Below are 6,206 nucleotides of genomic sequence, written 5' to 3'. Positions count from 1 at the left end.
TGGGAGTGTTTTCGAGGTGGCTGTGTGACGTCACCTGCAACTGCTCTGATAATAAAAATGGTAGCGGACGACCTTAAATCGATGCGGGCGCAATTATATTGCGGATGCATCACGGGGTGGCACCACACACATGCTGGGTGGCCTTGCTCTGTGCTGGGCGGCCCCCGGCATGTCAGTAGATGGATTCAGATCTTGCTGTGGGGAAGTAATGGTGCCCATACACTTGTGAGATTATCGGTACTAGCCTGCGATTTCGACCACATCTGTCAGAGAAATCGGGGGATTGTATGCACATTTAAGGTACCTTTCGACGTGATGCGCGGGCACGCCGGTCGAATGTTGCGTCTCAAGATATTATGTGCTGCACTTAATATTTATCGAATCGGGGTGTGATCGCATGCTGTTTTTTACCACTTCGATTTATCACATCGCGATGTGCGATATGTGAAGACAGGAGATGACTTCCTAGCCACTCCTCTTCCCCTCACCCAATTTCCGGTCGTAAGGGGCATGAGATAAATCTCAGGATTGTATGCGCATCGAATCCAGTAAAAATGCACTTTCGATGAGATTTATCTCAAGGTGAGCTTCAAGGGAAATCTGGCCCGATCTCGCGTCGAAAGCAATCGCACAAGTGTATGGCCAGCATAAGATCTGCGTCCATCTCTGAATTACTATTAGTGATTGTGATGTGAATTGTGACATCAGTGGCATGAACTCTGACTATTTCTGATCTTTCTTAACTTCCGTTCTGTCACACTTGGAATGTTTACACCAGGTAGCTCTCTGGTGACTTTATATCCTCCATTTTAATATTATTTGGTACCTTAATAAATCCAAAACCCATTGTTTCTCTACTGACAATTACAGTTAAAGGTGTACAAATATTTAGGTAAAACATTGCTTGGCCGTTTTCTGGGAGTGTCTCAAAAAACGCAGGCGTTCCCAAGCGTTGTCAGGGCAGGTGTGTGACGTCGGCTCCACCCGAATCAGCCTGTTTCTTTTGCACTGTAGGAGTAAGTCCTGGGCTGTGCAGAGATTGCGCAGATTGGAAAAAAAATTCTATTGTGAGTTGCGAACGGATTTGCAGCTGACCAGCATTTGCAAAGCTTTTCATACGGCGTACGCAGACTTGCATGGGGCGGATTTTCACTCTGGCTGGGCGCCGACTATCTGATAGTAAACCTCTGCAAATTCACAGAGGAGCGATCATGTCTGAATTAGGCCCTAAGTTAAATTGGCAGCAGTTAAGTGGGAGCTGCAGGGGAAGGCTCACTGGGCACTGCCACCACCATTTTTTACCACTGGCTTAAACCAAGCCAAGTTTTGTAGATATAAGTTAAACACATGGAAATTTATACTGGCTAGCCTATGCTACCAGTTCGGATGATAAAACTTGTGAAACTCTCATCCCCTTAGCAAAACAAAACAGCCTCCATCTTCTGAGGAAGCCACTGATACTATAAACAGGCGGAGAAATGCGTTGAGGTTAAGCAGCACCTAAATTATCCTCCTTATGAGTACATAGCTGGTTAACATTTGTGGGCTATATGCAAAAACAGCCAGTATTTACCCTGCACAGACAAAAAATTAATGTACAGTATTTGTTCCCCTTACATGGCAACATGGGGCACGATTATGACCTGATCGCTGCTGTGCAATTTTCGCACAACGGGCAATTATCGATAGACTGCGCGTGCTTATGCACCGCAATGCACATGCGCGTTGCCAAACAGGCATCGCCGAACAGCGACAGGTGGATTTGCAGCTGTCCGCTGAGGGACATTTGTAGCACGGTGTACACATGCGATCGCACACTTGCATGGGCGAATATACACTTCCCTTGGCAAGGCCGTCTTTTCATATGGTCTAAATGGGTATTTGCCCAAGGGACCCAGAAGTCTAAAGGCCCTAGGTTGATAGCTGAGGGTCCCCTTTTTACAGGGGTACCAGATTTTTGAAAATCGGCCCTGGGGAACCGGAGATATCCGGCTTCAAAGCAGTGGTCCCCATCCGAGCCTTTTAATTGCTCTTCCCAACCAGATCTCTCAGTTTCTGTCTGATTTAGAGTTTTTCTGAAGATATACTCCAAAAGCTGGGACTCTCCCCTTTCAGTGAACACTGGCAGTTTGTCTCTACTATGCCCAGAATCAGAGATATCAGCCTTCAAGCAGCTGGTCCCTGCTCCAGCTTCACGCCTGGTACGCAGTTTTATATTTTCATCTGTAGATTGCTCTGGCTGCTAAACTCTGATACCCAAGTCCCCAGTACCTACATAAAAAGATGGGACTCTCTAGATTTTTAGCCCATTAAAATCTAAGAAATCTATTTCCAGGAACTGGAGATATCTGCAGTCAAGCAAGCTGCCCTCCCACCGGAAAATAATGAATATTAAACCAACTCTACCATCCACCCCTCCCCTGTGTATTAAACACCCACTACCACCCTGGAAGTCATGTACCGGGGACCCTTCATTCAGCCCAATGCCCCTTCTACAGTTTAGTGTTCTCCCTCCCGCCCCATCTCCCTCCATCTGTGCAGTAAAGGAGTAATTAGCAGAAATTACTGCTCCAGGTCCTACATGCTGAGCGGAAGATAGAACACCCCCTACCACCTGTGGGACATCAAAGCTGCCGCTGATAGCACAGCCCACCTCTACCACTGGAGAATGGGTAGGGGCCCCCAGTGCATTGCTTTGCCAAGGGGCCTACACTGCTGTTAAGACGGCCTTGCCCCTTGCGCGGCGACTGTCTGAACACAAGACAGCAAAATTAGCAGCCCAGCGATCAGGTCTGAATCACCTCCATGGTTTGTTCCAGACGCAAAGTTACTTGCTTTTTTTTTTTTTTTTTGCTTTACCTACAATCATGACTCAGGCCCTTTGTCCAGAGGTTCTCAAATGCAGCCTATTAATTTCAATTAACTTACAGGAACAAATAGCAATACCTTAAATACACAGATGTTCAGGCTGCTGCAACCTCTAATCGCGTGTCTGTTAAACCTCTATGAAATGTGTACACGTTGCATAAGCACGCCGTCACGCTGTAAGCACAAAATAGCTACACGTGCGGCCTATACACTTTAACCCCTAACAGGAAAGGAAATGCGACACCAATTGTATATGTTATGTTGTGGCCCAACCCAGCAACAAATATTTACTTAAAAGGGGGTTACAACAGAAATACAATAACACAAGAGAAGAAGCTACAACCAATGGATACATACATTTGTTCGATGGCGCACCCGGTTTCGGTCCTCCGTCAATCTGGATAGATGACCTTCAGAGAATAGACTGAGGCCAGCCAGGAGGCTTGGTTTTATACAATGGTCTAAAGCATGAAACAAAGGAAACTGTAATCTCTTCTTTCATAGGTCAAAGAGCTGGTCATTTACAGTACATCAGGGGTCATAGGTTGGTTTGAACAGGTGGGCGATGCTTAGTCCAGGTGCACTTGCAGATGTCCTCCACTGGGTTCCAGCCGAATCTCAAGAGTACAGTAAGTACAGTGTGATATTAATAATATATTCCTGCACATATCTATGCGCAGGAGCGTGCTACTTTCTGCAAACTGCCATCGGAATATTGCCCTTGAAATACTGTACAACTGGATAACAAACACCCCCTCCTAACCTAATTCTGTCCCCTCATATCCTGTAAAGTTGAATCCGTCTATTGTTCCATTTCTAAAGTAAATGTAACTTGCTGGTGTGGTGCATGTAGGCTATGTGTAATTATGCACTACGTGGCTGAAATGTCAGTTATGTCTTTGTGGCTTTTCCATGCGAATGCGTATGCTACCGTATTTACTCATACCACGCGCTAATACGCAGGGCCTCATGAGCCAATGTACACAGCGTGCGGGCATGTGCACGCACGGCAGAACAAGCACACGCACGGAGGCCACTCGACAAGCCCTTAAGGCATCATAATGGACCAGGCTTCAAAGATAACCATGCTTGGGCACAGGTGACTTAATTAGTACCTTAGTCAATCTGATTTAACCATCTGTGCTTAGAAGTGGTTTTCCTTAAAACCTGGACTGTTAGGGTGCCTTGAGGACTGAGTTTGGGAACCACTGACTTCATCACATCATTGCGGACGTTGACCTCAATATGTCAGGTCCTAAACAGTAGTCAGAGCAAAGGACAGCTACAATGCCCATGTTCAAAGGTGGTGAGGTCAGGATGGCAATATACCAAAAAAAGGTAAGGCTACATCTGTCACAGACAAAAGTGTTCAAACTGCCCTAAAGTAGCCTGCATCTTACACAAAAAAGCAGCAATGTTAGTGGCACTGAGGCAACAAAAAGCAGTGCTGACTGTATGTAATCATTATGTCGTCATTCATTGTCGACATTGTGAATGCAGGCAATTAGCATGTCAAAAATACAAGAGTAGGTTTAGGCTGCAGATAGGGCTGGGACTGTAGTACTGGAAACGTGTTTTGTCAACATGGAAACATAGAATTTTATGGTACATAAGAACCACTGACTGTATAGCGGAGCTCCAGGCGTGGATGACTGCCACTTGGCATCACATATTTTAAAAGTATTGGGTGGATCAAACTGGATTTGGGATCCCACAAATTGGGATCAAATCGTGATTTGCAGGCTGAATTTCATAGGAGGGGTGGGAGAGCGGCACTATGAATTGTGTTATCTGAGCCCCATCCCTGTAAAATTTGCTGCAATTCCCTACACCACATTGCATGGACATGGTGCCGGAGAAGCAGTGGGAGGGTTCCCTACGCCCACTCTCCTGGGCAGCCAAGAAAACTCCCTCAAATTTGGGAATCTACCAGAACTTTAGGACTGTGAGCAAGCATGGCATGTAAACTTATATCCACTGTATGCGTGCGCGAAATTAGACTGATCTTGTAGTATAGGAGACAATCCAATTCAACGCAGTTTCCACAATGTGCCGTTTTAGAACGTTGCAGTGATATTCTACATCACATTCCACTAAATTGACTTGGGGGTAATTCACAGTTGATCGCAGCAGCAAATTTGTTAGCAGTTGGGCAAAACAATGGGGGTAATTCCAAGTTGATCGCAGCAGGAATTTTGTTAGCAGTTGGACAAAACCATGTGCACTGCAGGGGAGGCAGATATAACATGTGCAGAGAGAGTTAGATTTGGGTGGGTTATATTGTTTCTGTGTAGGGTAAATGGCTGCTTTATTTATACACTGCAATTTAGATTTCTGTTTGAACATACCCCACCCAAATCTAATTCTCTCTGCACATGTTATATCTGCCCCCCCTCCCCCTCCCCCTCCCTGCAGTGCACATGGTTTTGCCCAACTGCTAACAAATTTTCTGCTGCGATCAACTCTGAATTAGGCCCTTGGTCCATTAGGGTTTTGACCATTCAATGGAATGTCCTGGATCTTCTCTGCCTTACTGACTCAAGCAGAGTAGGTAGGGATGGCTATTGGAAATGGACGGTTGGTAACCATTGTTGTTCATTCCTATTCCTATGCTTTTTCCATTCTATGCTAAAATTACGTCCATTCTGCTTTCCCCAAGATGAGTGTCCATAGCAACGCTGTGGGGCTGATTAATGTTTGTAAGCAATTGCAATTTTCTAGGCTACTGAACTGCTAATGTGAAAAGCAAGTGAAGCTGCCGCCCAGAAATGAGAAGATGCGCCCACGGGAGCCATCGCAAATGTGTTCATAATTGTGTACTCATTAACAGCCTATACACAAAAGCAAGCAACATTGAGGTTAAGGGTTGATCAGAGCAGTAGTAATGCAGGTGCCATGTTTTGCACGTACGAGCTTGCAGCCGACAGCAGATACACGCCCCAAAAACGGACATGACATGTCTGTGCTTTTCCAACCACTCCCCGTTTACACCACCAGTCACTTCCTGTCACTCACTTTTCCATGAAATCCTCATAGTAAGCGAGATTGTGGCGGTACCTTGACACATGCGCATTGCGATCGCAGCAGTCTGCTGATAATCACTCTGTTGCGTGAACATCTGCCATTGCATACAGACATGAATTAAGCCCATTGTGCACTAACCATTGATGCTTGAACTACTGGCTGGAAACCTTCTGATGGCTTGTTGTGATGGATACACTGCCATTATTCAATAGCATCACTAAAACAGAGTCTATATCAAACCTCACCAGCTGTTCACCCAAATGTCTATTAAATTATTTAAAACTTATTTCCTACATTTTGATAGCTTACCTGCA

This window comes from Pseudophryne corroboree, chromosome 1, assembly GCF_028390025.1.
Source record: "Pseudophryne corroboree isolate aPseCor3 chromosome 1, aPseCor3.hap2, whole genome shotgun sequence".
NCBI classification, from domain to species: domain Eukaryota; kingdom Metazoa; phylum Chordata; class Amphibia; order Anura; family Myobatrachidae; genus Pseudophryne; species Pseudophryne corroboree.
The sequence above is the reverse complement of the archived record's forward strand: the minus strand, read 5'-3'. Positions refer to the sequence as shown.